General features: G+C 37.0%; 1 pseudogene; it reads right to left on the reverse strand.

Annotated features, from left to right (window-relative positions):
- Positions 1-1,514: 1,514 nt before the first annotated feature.
- Positions 1,515-4,169, reverse strand: LOC149160405 (L-type lectin-domain containing receptor kinase IV.1 pseudogene; annotated as a pseudogene).
- Between the last annotated feature and the right edge of the window lie 15,651 nt (positions 4,170-19,820).

The following is a 19,820-nucleotide window of genomic DNA, read 5'->3' on the forward strand; positions in this document are numbered from 1 at the left end:
GTCCAAAACAATTCCAACGCCTTACAATATATATGCGTTGAAGGGGGAGGTCGTAGCTTGCCCAACCGACCTCTCCCACACCCTTGCTCCATCGCAAAAGCCCCTAAGTTATCATGTCGACCTCCATATGTGTTAACACACATCCACCGCTATATAAACGTGCTTGCCTTCCCTCCTTATGCGCATTGTCCATCGCATATCTCGGAGGAGCTTGCACTTTTAACCGTCGCACTTCATGCCAGAGCTGCAGGACCTTACAGGGAGGATGTTATGCCCTGCGGTTGTTGCGACGATCGGGCGGCATGGGCGCGCCCACCGGGCGTGCCTAAACAACGAAAACAGGCAAACCGGCAAGCTAGCAAGGCCGAGACACAGGCGCGAGGGCGAGTGCAGTTAGCGAGTGGATGAGTAAGTGTGGACGATGAGCTAGGTCGCACGAACTTAAAGTGGGTGAGTGGTCCCACGAGGGTGCACCACACACACGAGCTGACTTGACGATGGGCGAGTTATATTAACATGTGGGTCGATGAGTCAAGGATGAACCGACGTGAGTTGGAAAGTTCGATGGGTCGGCCGAGTGCCCCCACACGACGAACGAAGGGTATAAGAACTCAACAGTGATTCGATGGAAGAGACAAGCGAAGTGCGAGCTCTCACACAACGGTTCTATGGTGAGGCGCAGGGCGGAGGTGCGGATGAGCCCACACAATGGGCAAAACGAAGGCAGAAAACCGTGCGAAGAGTTTCGAGCAGGGCGACACGGGCGTGTGCACTTGCCGAACAAAACGCGGTTGGGCTGAATGACTCGTGTAGGGTGACCTGCGGGTAGGAGTGCCCGGTGGGGAGAAACAATAAACGACGAGTGTTGGGTTGTAAACGAGGTGCGACGGATGTGCGAAGGTGCTTGAGTTGGGTGGCATGGCGACACGGGTAGCGGCGCCCGAGTTGGGCAAACGACACGAAAGTTGGGTTGAGCTGAACGGTGCAACGACCGGAGGTCAAGCTGAACGACAGCCAAGTTTCTCGTGTAAAATTCAGTTGAGCTTTGCCTCCTGGTGAAATTGTAAACTTTGAAAAATATAATAAAAGATTATTATTCTGCATATGGTTAAGGTGTCTTCTCTGCTATTGAATGTTATTTGGGCGCGTCACACCTTGGCTCCATACTCTTCTGTGTGTGTTTTTTTTTTTTGGCTCCATACTCTTCTGTGTGTGTTGGCATACAAACTTTTTTTATATTTTTATTTTTAAATAAATTTTATTTGTGATAAATTCTATTTATAATTTTATAAAATTAAACGTTTTCTCTTTAAAAAAACAATATAAATTTTTTCCCTCACATATAATAAATATATAGATAATATAACATTATTTTACATATATATAACGAAATTTTGTTGAATAAAGGAAAAACAACATTTTCATAGAAAGAGAAAAGATAATATAACCGGCCTTTCTTAGACATAAAAATAATATTTGATAATAAATATATAAATAACAATACATTATTTTTCATATATATTATGAAAGTTTGTTGGATGCTTTTTGTTGAAGGAAAGACAACATTTTCATTTGCATTAATAGACGTAAAACAAAAATATATCCCATGCCTTCATATGAAATTGCGTATAACTCTTTTGTTAGGGTTATCTTGAAGATCCGATGAAAAATAAATTCTGTAGACCGTCGGATATAGGATTCGACCTTCGGAACATTTTGCAATTTGAATTTAGCGGAAGCGGGATAAAGCATATTCCTTCTGATAGCCTTTTAGTCGACGTCTTTCTCCAGACTTCTGAGTAACATAACGGAGAAAGACAAGCTGTTGGTTAAAGAACCCATAACACTGACGTTTAACGAAGCCATGCAGATGTCCGGAAGAGGAGCTTCGCCTTCCAGTATTTGGCAGGCATGGCGCATGCGCGGCCGGTTCTCCGGCTCTGGGTGACAACACAACAACCCCAATTTCAGCACCTTCTCCATCTCGCCCACATCATATCCGTCCTTCCCCAGCTTTGGATCCGATGCCTCCAGCAGCCTGTCCTCGCTGTACAGCTCCCATGCCCACTCCACTAAAATCGTTTGCTCGGCGTCCTTCGACAGATCCACGGGCCTCCTCCCGCATGCCACTTCCAACAGCAAAACCCCGAAACTGAATACATCCGAGCTGGGAGTGGCCTTCCCCGTGTATATGAGCTCCGGCGCTATGTACCCCAGTGTTCCGACCACATGAGTCGTCTGAGGATTCTCGCTCTGATCATGCAGTCGAGCGAGGCCAAAATCTCCTAGCCGCCCGTTGAGCTCGGAATCCAGAAGCACGTTGCTTGCCTTGATGTCTCTGTGGATGACCATTTTCTCCCATCCCTCGTGCAGATACAGCAGTCCCGCCGCCACGCCTTTCAGGATCGCGTATCGCCGAGGCCACGGCAGGACTATGGTTGGGTTCCCGAATATGAGATTATCCAAGCTGCCGTTGGGCATATAGTCGTAAACTATGAATAATTGCTTTTCCCTCCGGCACCAGCCCCGGAGATGGACCAGATTCCGGTGCTGTAGACGCCCCATGCTCGAGATCTCTGCGACGAACCCTTTCATTCCCTCCGTGAACTCCTTCGTTATGCATTTCACTGCGACTTCTTGGCCGCTGCTGGGGAGAACGCCCTTGTAAACCTTACCAAAACCCCCTTGTCCCAAAACGTTATCACCCCGGAATCTGCTGGTGGCGATGCTGAGCTCCTTGTAAGTGAATCTATGGGGCCAGAACTCTTCCTCCCATTCTTCGATCGTCTCCCTGTTTTTTTCTCTTTTGAGAAACAGGACCGCCCCAATCGCCATCAAGAAGAGAACCAAGGTAGCCACAGTAATGCCAGCTATGAATCCCGGGTCCAGACGTTTGGAATACATGTTAGCAAATGAAGGGAGACGCGACACATCGAGGGGCGGCGCCGTGCCTTGGGTGGTGAAGCTCCATGCCAGAACGTAATGGTCTTCCACCAAGGCTCCTGTGGCTGCTGAAAAGCCAACGAACATCTTCTCTCGTATAACTTCGCCCAGATCGATTTTCAGAGATATCAGCGACTTTTGTGGTCTCGGCGAGCCGGCCAACATGATGGTAATGTTGAGTTGGCTTTGAGGATGATTGTAATCGATCCAGGCCTGTATGTTCCGTTCACTTTTGAGGCTCAATCCATGGACCCTGTCCTCCCCATCCCAGTATCCGGCAGGCTTGGTCTGCACCGAGATGAGGCTGTCGACGTCTACACCCACGTGGTTGGCGTCGGGATCATTGAATTCCGGATTCATCCACGTATCGAACTCCACTGCAAATAGGTGATTGTACGGCTGCCCCATGGTTCTGAGGTCAAACAAGCCCAAATACTGGGATGCGGTAGCGCCAATGAGAGGTCTGTGGGGCATCATGATGAAGGCTAGTCCATGTCCTCCTTCGTTAGAGGGAGGATGCACCATGGAAAAAACGAAGGTAGTGCTAAAGGAGAAACGAGTCTCGTTGCTTTTCATCTGCACGGGAATTGAATAGAGCGCGCGGCCGATCATAAAATGCGATTGCTTTGTGAGAGCAAGCACGGATTTGGAGCCGATGACAGAAGCCTCCTCTTCCAAGATCAGGTGGGTTCCGTTAAATCCGTCGAAGATGAAAGTGGTGTGTGGATGATCCTCATCGGCCTGTGCAGGAATAAGTGGTAAGAAGAGGGAGGTGCAGGCTATCAGGAGGAGTCTGCGCCATGGTATTAGCATCATTAGTCGTTTCTTTGGGTGGAGCTAAATTCCTTCTGGGGAAGAATAAATAGATGATGGATATTAATACATACTCAAGTGATCTATAGCCACAAAACATCTATCAAATTAATGAAAGAGAGTGCAGTGTTGGGTGCAGTTATCCTTCAAAGATTGGTTAGCCCTAAAGGCACCCTTCGAAAATCTTGGCAAGAGCATTGAAAGCACTACGTTTCTTCGTGTAAAATTCTTACAAGTGAACTTGTGGCCACGGAAATTTCGTATTGTTAAAGTATTCCTCTTTCGGAACGGAAGAGGAATAACAGGGCAATGACCAACAAAATAAGACCTGGTATCGAGGAAGGAACGAGGAATAACACATGAATGACTCCGAAGAATGCCGAATTTTTGGAACGGTTAAAATAGTCGGTACATAATTACAGACGTAGAAGTGAAGCTGCAATTCATTAATTTGAGAGTGACATTAACATCTTAGTTGTTATTTGGATTGCTTCTCACCGTAAAATTTTGGCATCTTCTGATCCGTAATTTCATGTTTGTTAACGGTGGAGTGATGCTAAGTAAATGCATTGGTAAATTCCCGTTTAAGAATCCTAGCTTCAGTAAAATTACTTGGCAACAAATTGACTATAGCAGTAATTGGGTGAAAATTTGTAGATATCGATTATTACAATTTTGTTGTGAATTATTATTATCATAAAAATTTAATATAAAATTAGATAGATGTGTATTTAAAATATATAATAAAAGAATTAATTATGAAATTTTATTAATAGATTTTTATTATTTAAATGGGTTAAATTAGTTAAAATATAATTAATATGTTAAAAAAACGCTATAACTTATTTTATTTTATTACATATATAATTTAATTTTAATTTTTTAATTAAATTAAAAAGTAAAAAAAAAGTGTTTTTAAGATAAATGTAACTCTCTATCATGATTATTACTAAAAATATTTTATTAATAATTTTTAAATCCCTATTATTAATTATTGATAATGAAATTAAAATTTTGGAAATTTATAAATAATTTTTAAATCCCTATTATTAATTATTGATAATGAAATTAAAATTTTGGAAATTTATATACATATTAATAGAAATATGGAAAGTAATTTAAACCAAATATTTAAATTTTAGGGTGTTTCTTTTTAAGCTGAAATTTTGTATTATCTCACAAAATCATTACATCCAATACAATAGTAATCATTCCATCACCAATATATATTATGGAAGATAGTCCAAAATTCTGAGAGTTTTAACACCTTAAGCATAACAAGGGATTCTACACCAGAATGACAACACAAAAACTTGACAAATATCATGAGAAAACTAGGAATCAAAGGAGGTAATAGGTGCGAGATTTTGCACACTAGATCCTAGAGGAGTTGATACTGCAGTGACGCATGGGATATGTCTCTCAATTTGAGCAAGCCGCATGTCCATTTATTTCCTAAAAAAACCTTTAGTTTCTCTACTCCCATTTCACATCTTCTAGGTCTACAAAGACACTAGCTCTTTCCCTTCTTCTCAATAAAAACCTTGCCCTATAGGGTTTTCATTTGCCAATAGAGAGGAACAGTTTGGTAGTATTGCTTTTTCCTTTCTCGGCTGTACCACGGGTCAGGAACCCACGTATATCCTCAATGAGCTGTGTATTAAAGAAGGCTTTCCTATCTGTTGATGATATAGTGTCAAGATTCTGAATTTATCTGGGGAATTACAGGTTGAAAGGTATTTACAGCCTCCTGGGCCTACTCTTGGAGTCGGGTTTAGCCCTCGGGACCACGCCCTCCGCCTTTATACTTTTCATACGCTACCTACGGATGAGGGGGCTAACTGACAGACTCAGGAAATAACGAATCTGACACATGAAAACGACTAAAGTATTTTGTATCTATAACCAACATGGGTAAGTATGATTTAAAAGACTTTCATAACTTCTACAAGCAACATGGTATCGAAAGATAGTTTAGAACAGTGTACACACTACAATAAAATGGTGTAGCTAAGAGGAAGAATAAAACCACCATAAATATGTCTGGAAACATATTGAAGGAAAAACAATATATTAAACGTTTTTTTAAGAGAAGTAATAACTTGTTAAGTTTATATTTTGAACGAATATCTCACTTAAATTGTGAACAATAAAGTTCCACGAAGTGTGGAAATATATTATTTGCAATGCAGCATACTTCAAAGTATTTGGTTGTGTGGCATATGCTCATGTGGCCATGTGACCAAAGAGTTGAGAAGGAATTTAGATGACAGAAGGGAAAAGTGCATTTTTATTGCGTATAGTGATCACTCCAACTAATATAGATTTTATAATTCAATAACAAAGATATTGGTAATAATTTGTTCAAGGAGGATAGCAAGGTTCATAAACCCAATCATAAATTAGAAATACTCCAACAAGAAATCCAAGACATTATATTCAAGGTGAATCATTTACTCTAACTAATTAGTCTACTCCTACCACTCAATCAAGTATTGAGTCTAATGCTAAAATTAATTCCTTAAAGTCTAGAAAGACTAGAAGTTTGAGAAAATTTTATGAAGGTTTATATGTGAATTCAAATTTTGCATTGTTTACTTGTCAGCTTAGATGTTACATGTTAAATTTATCTTAGTCATAGTAAGTTAAAAAAAATGAAAATTTTATTAGATGGACGTAAATTCACTCTTCTTAAATAACAACGTTTAGGAAAAAGTGTATCTAGAGCAACCACTAGGATATGTCATAAATGAAGACAAAGCTAAGGTATACAAGCTGAAAAATATCTCTATGGACTTAAGCAAACTCCTAAAGCTTGGTATAGCATGATTGATTCATATGTGATTTGTGGTGGGTTTAGCAAAGCAACAATGAGCCTACATTGTATACAAAGTTGAATGAGCAAGGAAAATTTCTAATTATTTGTTTGTGTGTTGATGATATGATTTTCACAAGGAATCTATTGGTAGAAATTAACTATGAAGCAAGAATTTGAAATCACTGATTTGGAATTAATGAGGTTACTTCTTGATATTTAGGTCATTCAAGTAGATGTAATTTTTTTTTTATTTGTTTGTGTGTTGATGATATGATCTTCACAAGGAATCTATTAGTAGAAATTAACTATGAAGCCACAATTTGAAATCACTCATTTGGAATTAATGAGGTTCCTTTTTGAAATTGAAGTCATTTAATCAAATTCAGGTAAAAAATAAAATCAAGTAAGGTATGCTATGGATGTGCTAAAGAGGTTCAGGATGATGAATTGTAAACTAGCAGGAACTTCAACTACAATATGAACAAAGCTTAACAAAGTATAAATATGATCTAACATAGATCCAACTTTACTAAAAAGATTGGTTGGTAGTCTTATGTATCTCATTATCACTAGACTAGACATTACATATGCTATTAATTTGATTACTAGGTTCATGAAATCTCCAAAAGACTCTTATTGGGAAAATGAAAACGAATTCTAAGATATTTTGTTAGAACAACAAGATATGATATATCATACTCTAGCACTAATGATAATCTCCTAATTAGATATACTAATAGTGATTTTGTAGGTGCTACAAATGACTATAAAAGTACTTCAAGATATATTTTCCATTTTGGTTCAAATCAATTGTTACAATCTTATTAGTGGAAGTACATATGTAATCAAAACAATCATAGTTTGAAGAGTTTGGTTACATAAATTATTGGATGATCTGAAAAAGAAAAAGAATAAGGACCATCTAAAAGTGTATCATGACAACAACTCAATGGTAAATTTAAAAAAAAAATACATGTGTTAATGAGAAATCCACTAATGTTATAAATTGAAAAAATTGACATATTCACAAAATTATTGATTTGTGTTTGAGTTTCATAAACAAAATTTAAGAGTTGTAAGCTAGCTAAGACATACACCAATGGGCAATTTGTAGTTTCAGGCATAGTTACCAAATTCGGCCGAATCGGCCTGAAGAATTCGAAAATTCGGCAATTCGGTCCGATTCGGCCATTAATATGCTAAAGTTTGGTTCGGTTTCGGCCATTAATATGATGCTGAAGTTTGGTTCGGTTTTTTTTTTTTTTTTTTCTCTTTGATTTGTGCTTTTCAAGAAGTTGTACTCCAATTTTTGTGCGTTAATTTCGTCATGTAGTTGTAGAATATTGAACCTTTTAAACTTAATTCTTCCTGTTGGTCGAGGGATCCAGTTTGTTTTATTTTTATCAAAGTTATTTTGATGTGTTAATTTTATTAATTTTTACATTGTTTTTATATAAAAACTAAATAAATAGTTATATTAAATTTTCATATTTATAATAAAATATATAATTTTTTTTTCATTTTCACAATAAAATATTTTTTGTCTATTTTTTTTAAATTTTAATTTCTTTCATATAATATTTTGGCTAATAAGTAATGAAAATGGAATTATTTATTCATAATAAAATTGGTTGTAATTTAGTTGTTTGTTTTTAAGAAATTTGCAAGGAAAATATATTATATGGTTTCTAAATCTTTTAAACAATTAGCAAAATAGCAAGATAGTTCTAATTTGATGATTCTTGATAGTTATAATTTGATGTTTTTTTATCTATATTTTATTCAGTTAGTAATTAGGAAATTTTCTAAATATTTATCATTAAAAATTACAGCATTAGTTACTATTTTTTGATTGACCAAGAAGAGTTGTTTCTACTAATTTCAATATCTTATTCACTTCCATTTGAAAAATTAAGAAAACAACAAGAATTCTAATTTGATAATTCTTGATAGTTCTAATTTGATGATTTTTTATCTATATTTCATTTTAGTAATTAGAAAATTGCCTAAATATTTATCATTAAAAACTACAACATTAGTTACTATCTTTTAATTGACCAACCAACAATTATAAGGGTGTTTTTTTTTAATGTTAAAGAGTTTGTTCTGACCATGGTATCTTATTCACTTCCATTGAAGAGGAGTTGTTTCTACTAATTTCAATATCTCATTCACTTCCCTTAAAAAATAATTGTTTCTACTAATTTCAATGTCTAATTTTATTTGCAATTCTATACTATAATTCACAATTGTTAATTTAAATTATTCAAAATTTAAGAAAAAATATTATTAATAATAATGTAGGATATATATTTCCGAATTTTTTCCGTATTACATTTTAGAGAGTCGAATTTTTTTGGTATCGAATCGAATTTGTATTTGAATTCGAACTCGAACTTGGTAACTATGGTTTCAGCTAATTTATAAAATCAAAATTTAAAAAAAATAGCGTGTTCAAGGAGTGAACATTATTAACTTTCTAATATCGTTCAATAGGCTCGGTCGACGAGTCATGAGATTTTGTGTCTATCTTTCCATTTTCAAGCAATTTAAGTAATTTGAATTAGAAGAGCAAGTCATTTCGTGCGTTTAACTGCTTTAGCAATTTGGTTTTCTATTCTGTCCATCGATTCATAACGGGAGGACTACGACTATTTCATAAATTAGATGAATCTTTGTTATTTAGTTCACTGATTGCGCCAGGCAAGCACCAGTCGATTCTTTCACATCAGCTAAATTTCTTCTTAGAGCAAATATCGATTTAATACGAAGAAGAATGAATATTTAGAATAATTGAAATTTGTCCCCAGAGAAAATGAATGGATGTAATACGTAGGTGAATGGATATTTAGAATAATTGGATGCAAGCTTATGCTTTTGCTTATCTGATATTGCCATGGCCAATAGATTCTTTCACATTAGCTAAATTTCTCCCCGGAGCAAATGAATGGATGTAATACATACATGAATGGATCTTCAGAATACATAGATGTCAGATCTTAATACATGGGTTTTCTGATCTGATATTTCACCCCGGAACAAATGAATGGATCTTAATATACAGTGCGTGAATTCTACAAAGGAGAAGGTATAAAGAGAACTCTGAGCCATGGAAACATCACACGTAGTTACGTTCACGTCTTAAACTTCTCCATGGAACATGCGATAAAATTTCTGTGAAACAAATAAATGTATCGTCAACATACACTCCATGACTTCAGAGTCGGATCCGGTGAGCTTAAGTTGATTGTAGATTCTTTGAATTCTCGGGAATCCGACGCGCGTCCATATCTGTCGGATTCGGGGAATTAAAGATGACCAGTCTGACTCACTGAAACAACACACATTAGTTACTTTCGCATGCGCTAAATTTAACCGTAGAACAAATGAATGTATCTTAACACACTCCAGGAATTCAACAGAAGACACTTAAAAGAGGAGTCAAGAAACATCAGACGTCAATTACTTTCGCATGCGCTAAATTTCTCGGTGGAACAAATGAATGGATCGTAAGATACACTCCGAGAATTCTGACCCATGAAAACATCAAACATCAATTACTTTCACATGCGCTCAATTTCTCCGTGCAAGACATGAATTGATCTTAACATACGGTCCAAGATTTCTATATCACATCAATTACGTTCATATGCCTTAAATTTCTCCGTGGAAAAAATGAATGAATAGTATACACTCCAACAACTACAAAAATTCTGACCCGTGGAAACAGCAAACATATCCGGAACAAATGAATGGCTGTTCAAAATAGGGGCATATATTGGGTAAAATAAACTAAGTGATATAAATATTTTTTTTTCCAATATTATCGTTTATCCCCATATTTATTGGTTTTTATTTTTATTTTTATAAACGTTTTCATTTAAAAATGGGTGGAGGGAATAAATATGGAGTAAAACATACATGTAGCGTATTTTACTCAATATTTTTTCACATATTATCGTTTATCCCCATTTTTATTGGTTTTTTTTTTTAATTTTTATAAACTTTTTCATTTAAAAATGGGTGGAGGGAATAAATAGGGAGTAAAACATACATGTAGCGTATTTTACTCAATATTTTTCACATGTCCTCATGCTCATAAATCCTTTATTTTTATTAATCTCTCACACCAAATCCTTTATTTTTATTAATCTCTCACACCTTTATAAAAATAGAAGGGAGAAAGGAAAATATTAGGTAAAACAAATTACACATGTTACATAGCATATTTTACTCAATATTTCTCTTATATATATATGTGTGTGTGTGTGAGAGATAAAATAATGGACAAAATGTAATATTTTCTTTATTAATTTTCTCTCATATGGATCCAGATATAATCTTCATATATGAAGATTAGGGTTGGGGCCGATGAGAAAATATAACCCCTCACCCTTATGGGTTGAGGCTAGGCAGGGAAATAATAAGAAAGATATACGAGATAAGGGTGGAGGTGAGAATAAATATTGGGTTAAAAGGGTGGGGTGACACTTAATAATAGGAAAAAATATAATCCCCCTACTTTCATAGGGTTGGAGCTAGGCAGTGGAGAATGGATTAATGGGAAAAATGCATGACATAAAGGTGGAGGTCAAGGGAGATATTAGGTAAATTATTACCCCCACTCTCGCATTATATCTCATATATTTTTCTTGCACTGCCCTACTCCTCCCTCATAGGGGTGGGGGGACTCTATTTTTCCAAATATTCCTCCTCTCCAACCTTCTTTACCAAATATTTGCCTCCACCACCACCCCTACCTCATATATTATTAGAAAAAACATAATATTATAATTAAATTATTCTTTTCCAAATATTCTCTATGAAAGGATGGGAGATATATTAGGTAAATTATAATATTTACTGAACATTCCCCTCTAACTCTACCCTCATTATAATGGTTTTCTCGATATTTATCAAGTGGGGGTGAGGGAAAAGATTGAGTAAATTACAATATTTTACCTCATATTTCTCCGACCCTGAACCGATACATATGGATCAAAATTTCTAACTCTAATGCTGACAAGATTTATCTTGCAATTTGTCATTTTTCTCCTATCAACTCAAACTCCTATAAGAAAAATAACCTAGATAAAAATCGCCCTTTCATTACCTTATAACATGGTGTTCATAGTCTAAGGAAGGAAGGTAACATCCTCTTGTTAGGGGATTTCAATGTTCGAACTATTAGTAACCAAACTACTCTCCTTAGTAATAGCTCTCACCCTAATCCTCTTTAGTTAAATGAGGACTTTGACCTAGCCAGTGGATTCAAAAGAAACTTTGAAGACAAATCAATAACATTTTTTATACAGAGCTAATCAAGTTATTTAGTTCCTAAAACCTGATAATTTGTAATGGAATAAATAAGTGGAAAACCGCTAGAGAATTGACCTATATTCTAATGCTTTACAGTGGTGTTGTGGATTATGTGATCTGTTATCAATGTTCTCAATCACATTGTAAATTTTGACATCATAAAATACCATAAGTCTGATTTTGACCATAGACCTCTAACCTTAACTCTAAACCTTGACATTCACACTAGTCACATGCAAGAAAATTGTGACAGTCAAAGGCATATCCGTTTTGACAATACTAAAATAGATCTCTTTTTAAAGAATTTAAATAGGGATTTAGATTTCTTGACATTTATAGATAACATTGGTCATATGTACCAGAATTTTATTGCACCCGTTTCCACTTCCATTAACAAGTTCCCTACCAACGTGTCTTATAAAAAGAACAATACAACTTCCAACCATTGGTAGGATAATTATTGTAAAATTGTGAGAAAATCAATTAGAGATTCTGCTAACAAAACTGTAAAGATTGAAAAAATATGTGCATATAAAGCTCTTATAAAAATGAAGAAAATGTCATATATAAATAGGAGGCAAGAACATCTCCTTCACCTTTCTAAAGTTGAGCCCAAAATGTTTTGGAGGAAAATTCTTGTTCGTAAAACAAAAGAAAATAATTTGATCCTATTAAACAACTGGGAAATCTATCTTAAGAATCTTTAGGATTTTCTTAACGCCCATGGGAACCATCTTGAAAACTCCTATAGAGGAGGATCTCTTCTCTTTGGAAGACGTCGAGTCTGGGATTAAGAAACTCATTAACGGAAAAGTTAGTGATACTGACGGCAGGGAAAATTTTAAGAACCCCCCTAAATTTATATGTATAATAAATGGGCGAATCCCCATGATAAATAGGAAAAGTGGAAGGCGATTTTATCCAAAATTAGATTTATTCCTGGTATGCTCTCAGTTCAAAGATTCTATAATATAAATGGGTGATAGAGTATAGCTCTATAAAATGAGGATGGTTATATATTTGCATGCCTTTCATAACCAGTAGTGTATAACCATTGTTGTTTATGAAAGTAGTGTATAACCAGTGTTGTATTGCAGAGTGATTAGTGGAGTCATTTCACTCAACTCAGACAAAACAACATATCTTGAAGCATGTTGCTACGTATATAGGAACAAATAGGCTATAAGATAACATCCTAATAACAATTCAAAACCTAAATTTACAATAGCATAGTTATAAAAAATAGAAGTTTTCAATGACACGCGTTCATCTCACTGCAACTCAAGCTTAACGGTTTCCTGTATACTCTTCAGCCAAGGATTATTAAGCAGACTGATCAAGGAAAATAATATAAAATATATTTGATGAGCGTGTCAAGGGATGTCTATCTTTTCTGGAAGTTGAAGTGTTTGATGACCAGAGCAAAGAACAAAGAAAAGACAATGGGGATACACAACATCACCGGTCCTACAATTCCTAAAAAGTCATGTCTCATCCCGAAATAAGATTTTATGAATGTGCCCACATTCACTTCCCCATTTGAGATCTCCATCTTGGTTTCTACATCACCCAACTATGAAGCAATCAGACGATAGAGTGTCCAAGAAACAAGAGTTTCCTAGTAGTACCATCTCCACCATACATGCATTTTTTGTTTTCAAAACTCAACCAGATAATTTACCTTGTTAGGATCACTCAATAGGGGGATCGCCAATTGCAGTCAACATTGCAATTCAAATCATTGCCGGAAGAAAAAATTGAAGAAGGGATCAAGAATTGAAAATATGGACTTGCAAGACGAGGAATAATGAAACCACAGAAGAGATTCCATGAAGAATAAAAAGCTGATGAAATGATTGCAGCAATATGGTAACTTGGATTCAAGGCTACTATCATCATTCCATAATATGTATAATATAGAAAAGTGAAGAACATAACGAAGACGAACCATAAGAACTTGGGAGCTGTCCACTCAAAAGAAATCATAGAATAGACCAAGATGGCATAGACTATGAACTGACTCAAAACATAGGGTACCTCAATTGCCACTTGTACAAATAACAAGGATGTTCATTCGATGAAATTGATCTCCATAACAAAGCTGTAATTGACTAGACATTCACATTTAGATTACCTTTCCAAGGGCACAAGGAAGTGTTGAATACATTCCAACATCTTTTTCTCTATAAAAAGCAGTTCGTTCAACCTCGACAACTAGTTGGACACTCGATGAATTGCTAACACCCAGAAAAAGTTCAAAACAGTACATCGATCCTATAATATTCATTAGATCTTTTTGCTTTCCTTTGTAAAAGGACAATAAAGAATACTTAAAAAACATTGAGAAGTTGAAGAAAAAGATGTTAAGAGAAACATAATTTACTCTCCTTAGAGAGAACAACAAAATAGTTTTCAAGGGAACAAATAAAGATTACAAGTTCACTTGCAAGACATACGTCAAAATGATTTCTCAATATGCTAAATGACTCTATTGACTCAAATATGTAATAGACAATAAACTAATCAATGATAGAGAAAACAAAATGTCAAATTGAGGCTATACCAGTTTTGCAAATGAGTCTATTATCCATGTCAAGAGAGTGCCTGATCCAGCTTGGATCCATAGAAGATTATCAAAGAACCATCACTGTATCAGGTCGAAACAAATCTCAAAAGAATCCAAACATCGATCAAAAACACCTTGAACCAGTGGCAATGGCAACCAACGTGGAACGACGAGGACCTTGGTCAAAGCGCGTTGACCGAGGTCCATGGAGACTGCACAGGAGGTCAAATTATCCCTTGGGAGCCCCGGATTGGGAAACAGAGGTGCCTAGCACTAATCGCACATCACTGGGCGAACAGGGCCATGAAGGAGGAAGCCCAAGCACATGGATGCATGGGAAGCCGGAGAACTGCGGGCAGAAAGGAAAAAGCGCTGAAAGTATAAAGGCGGGACCCACGCTCTGGAAATCCGAGGTTTTGATCAGGGTGCCCTCAAACGGTAAGAGGATTCAGATGAAAGTGGAGTGATTCCATTCATTGATCGACGCGTGGCAAGTGGAGGTGAGACAAAAACACCGTTGATTGCGCGCTAAAGGTTGAGCAATTCAACCGCACGAAACGTGCGTATGGCGTTGGATCTGGGGGACCCAGATCGGACGGCTGAGATCGCGCCCGAGGGAGGAAGCGAAATCGACAAGGGAATACGCCACATTTTAGAAAGATTTGGAGTCCGTTTGACCACCGCAATGGAGGAAAGACTTCATCCACAACATAATTGAAGAAATGAACCGATGAAGCAGGCTGGCGCCGTTTAGAGGAGGACATGTGGCCACTCACTGAGCGTTGATGATGACATCGAACAGGGAACTCCAAGCGCAGCTGCAGAAGGTGAATCGACAGAGGCAGAAGAGGAACCGAATGGTCTTGGAGACGAATGGCTAAAATCCATGAATAGAGAGACATAATACAACATGAGGAAGTCAGTCATTCAGAGAACCGGAGAGGAGGACTGAACACAGAGAGACAGAAAGCAAGGAAGAAGGCAGTAAAGCAAAGTAGAGGGAGGACAGAGGGCCAAGCTGACCAGCGGCAGCATCGAGCACCAGAGAGCTTGAAGATTCAAGCCATCCCATTGAGGATCTGTCCGGGCTGAGCACCACATTGGGCTCTTCCCATTGTAGACCAGTAGGTCACAGAGCTAGTAGGAAAACGAATTTGTGCACTCCAGTGGCTTGGGGAATCCAAGAACCAGCTTGCCAAGCAAATCTATTTCAGGTGACTCATTTTGAGCTCCTGCATTGTAATTCTCAGCTTGAAACACAATAAAATAAGGCCACCACTGAAGCTGGACTGGAGATGTAGCCCTGGAGAATAGGGTGAACTCCTTATTAATTTCTTGTGTTCTTGTATTTGCTCACTGTATTCCTTTGTTGTCTTTCCATTCAAGTGTCTATGTATTGGCAATCTGATCGATCCGTTGCTTAAATAACTTAGACACACCAACATATGAGTCTGTAATACCTTCATTTAATAAATCTTTAACTGAGGTCACTCATAGGGTGATTATCAGATCAAGTGGTATCAGAGCTCAAGGCTGTAAGGTCGGACAAGCTTATTTTGGTTTAGCTGTTGAATGCTCACTAGATCAAAGCTCAAATTAGGAGAAGGAGAGTTGGTGGAAACTAATCCTGAAATTGGAAGAGTCTATCCTCGGAAGACAATGTCAAAGGAAGGTTCTGTGGGGCCAGACCCTCAATTCATAAAGAGTTTCCTAGCTATAAAATCTATGGTAGAAGAAATGTACAGAGACTTTAGAAAGCATAAGACTGAAGATTCATCAGGTTCTAAACAAGATAAAGAAGAAGATGAGTCTCATTCCCATGACCACTCAAAAGGAAAACTGAAAGAGGAAAGCTTTCTCACACCTCCTAATAGCCCTGTGCATAATAAGAAAGCATCTTTGATCAAGCTAGATGTTAAATTTGATTTTCCTATATATGATGGAGAATTAAATGCTGAAAAGTTAGACAATTGGATTAGACAAATTGATGTGTATTGCAAAGTGAAAACATTGACTCAAACAAGAGCAAAATTCAGCTAGCAAGCCTATGCCTAGGAGGCACTGGCTTGGTTTGGTGGGAAGGCAGAACCCAAGCTGACATGAAGAGACATGGGAAGACTATCTCTGTCTGGAGTGACTTTGTTTCTGCAATCAAGAAGGAGTTCTATCCATTGGCCTACATGCAACAAGCCATGATGAGTTGGCAAACTCTTCAGCAGTTGAAAGGGCAAAGTGAGCAAGGGTACAATCAAGAATTTAGAAAGAGAGCATTGATTCTAGGGATCTCATTAGACTCACCAGAGACTCCTTTGAAGTACATTGGTGGTCTACACAGCTACATGAGGCCTACCATCCTCATGTTTAATCCCAATAGTATAGATGAGGTATCTATACAAGCTACTCATCTAGAAGCTAGAGGAAAGAATGGAAATCTAGAAGTTGGGGGACCATCCCAACCCACTGTAAGCAAGAGCAAGGAGAAAGGAAAGCATAAGTGGAAAGAAAGGAAGGCTAACACTGCACAGAAAAGCAAAGCTTCATGAACTCACTGTAAAATGGATGGGCATGACGACAAGCACTATTGGATTCTACATCCAGAGCTGAGACCTAAGAAGTCCGAGGGCAAGAAGAAGAAGACTACTGCAACTATTCAGAAATATTTGGGGTCAGACATGGGAGATGAAACAATCATTGCAACCACAGGTATAAAAGGTAAGAATTCTAAAGAATCTACTAGTAATTCTGCTCAATCTGTTATTGATGAAGAACATGAGAGAAAAAGACATGAGCTTTTCCATATTCGATTTATTTCCAAAAATCAAAAGATTGATACTTTGTTTGATAGTGGCTCACAAGTAAATTTGATTTCTGAAGCAATTGTAAAGAAATTGGGATTAGCAACTACACCTCAAAAGAAACGATACTCATTAGGATGGTTGAATGAGAAAGCACAACTACAAGTGACTAGACAGTGCAAACTCGAATTTTCTTTTGGATCAGCATTTGTAGAAGAGGTTGAGGTAGACATAATTCCTTTAGATATATGTGCAATTGTTTTAGGAATTCCTTACTTGTATGATAGAAAGGCTATTTTCTATAGAGCTGAGAACAAGTATCTACTTGTTAAATATGGAATCGAATATTTTGTAAGAGCTCATAAGCTCAAGAATAATAATACTCTCATAAATTTTGGGCAGATGAAAAGAATGATAAATTCATGCAAACAATTCTTACTAATGGTTGTAAATGAAAAGAAACCTGATAAAACCAATGTATTTGAAGGTTGTGATGCTCAGCAGCAAGCTGATATAGAAAATATTGTTTCAGAGTATGATGTTCTGTTTCAAGAACCTAAAGGTTTGCCACCCAAAAAGGAAATAGTACATGACATTATTTTGTAGCAAGATGTTCCATTGCCTAACATTGGGATGTACAGGTTATATGCTTTAGAGAATGCTGAAATCAAGAAGCAGGTGCAAGAGTTGCTCAAGAAGGGGTTCATCGGGCCTACCACATCACTGTGTGGGTCATCAATCGTTTTGTTGAGAAAGAAAGATGGCTCGTGGAGAATGTGCATTGACTACCGAGCACTGCATAAGATAACAATCAAAAATCATTATCCCCTTCCTCGGATAGATGATCTTTTAGATCAATTAAAGGAAGTTGTTTATTTCACCAAGCTGGATTTGCACAGTGGATACCATCAGGTCAGAGTTGCAGAGCAAGATGCATGGAAGACTGCTTTCAAAACAAAGTAGGGATTGTATGAGTGGCTGGTTATGCCTTTTGGCTTGACCAATGCCCCTGCTACTTTCATGAGATTAATGAATGATGTTCTCAAACCTTTTCTTTATGATTTCGTTATTTTGTATCTGCATGACATTCTGATTTTTAGTAAAACGTGGGAAGAAAACTTAAAGCATGTTAAGAAGACATTAGATGTTTTGAAAAGAGAAAAAAATTATGTTAAACTCTCCAAATGTGAATTTGGAAAAACCTATCTAAATTATTTGGGTCATATAGTAAGGGGTGGTGAATTGAAAAGAGATCCCTCTAAAGTGGCAGTCATTGTAAACTAGCCTAAACCTAAGTCTGCTACAGAAGTGAGAAGCTTCTTAGGAGCAGCACAATATTGGAGGAAGTTCATTTCCAATTTTTCCTCAATTGCAGCTCCCTTACATGCTTTGATAGGATTGAACAAGGTGTTTCAGTGGGGAGGCAAACATCAAAAAGCCTTCAACACCTCAAAAGAAAAGATCAGTACAACACCTGTAATAGCACTTCCTCACCTACAAAGACCGTTTGAAATCCAAACAGATGCTAGTGACTATGCCATGGGAGCAGTGTTGACACAACACGGTAAACCCATATGCTATCATTCTGAGACTTTTAATCCTGCAATAGTTAACTATCCTACATATGATAAAGAATTGTATGCATTATTTCAGAGTGTGAGAAAGTGGAAACATTACTTAATGGGCAAAGAGACAGTAATACATACTGATCATCAACCACTTCAATATCTACACTCCCAAACTAAGTTGCAGTAATCAAGACATTACAGATGGATGGGTTTTCTACAACAGTTTCACTTAGTCATCAGATATAAAAAGGGCATACATAACAAGGTTGCAGACATGTTATCTAGACCCATTATAAATACATCTACCATACTTAAGCATAATTCTGTGCTACATGAAAGCTACATAGAATAATATGCTCAAGATATGGACTTTAAGGATGTATATGCAACTTTGAGTCAAGGCAAAAGATTAGAAGAATTAGACTATCATGTGAAGGACCGACTCTTATATCATTATGGGAAACTCTGCATTCCACAAATAGAGAGAGTAAAGATAATTAGAGAGGCACACACTTCTTTGATATCAGGTCACTTTGGGGTAAGTAAAACAGTTGCATAGCTGCAAAGATTTTGTTATTGGCCGAAAATGAATGAGACAGTTTCTAGATATGTAAAAGGGTGTACTATGTGTTCTAAAAGCAAGCCCAGCAGTAGAAAACTAGGCTTGTACACTCCATTACCAATTCCTTCTCACCCTTGGGAAAGTGTTTCCATGGATTTTGTTGGAGGACTGCCTAAATCTAGGAAAGGTCATGATTATCTGTATGTGGTTGTGGACATGTTCAGTAAAATGTGTATTTTGATACCTTGTAATAAATAGATTACAGCTAAATAAACTGCAAAATTATTCTTTGAACATGTATGGGTTCATTTTGGATTACCCACTTCTATTGTATCTAATCAAGACACCCGATTTGTGGGGAAGTTTTGGTCAAGTATGTGGGAGCTAATGGACACCCAACTGAAGAAAAGCATAGCTTTTCATCCACAAACTGATG

This window comes from Pinus tabuliformis, chromosome 5_2 (genome assembly GCF_031772625.1).
Source record: "Pinus tabuliformis cultivar Carrire ecotype Pingquan chromosome 5_2, CPIR1, whole genome shotgun sequence".
Taxonomy (NCBI): Eukaryota; Viridiplantae; Streptophyta; class Pinopsida; order Pinales; family Pinaceae; genus Pinus; species Pinus tabuliformis.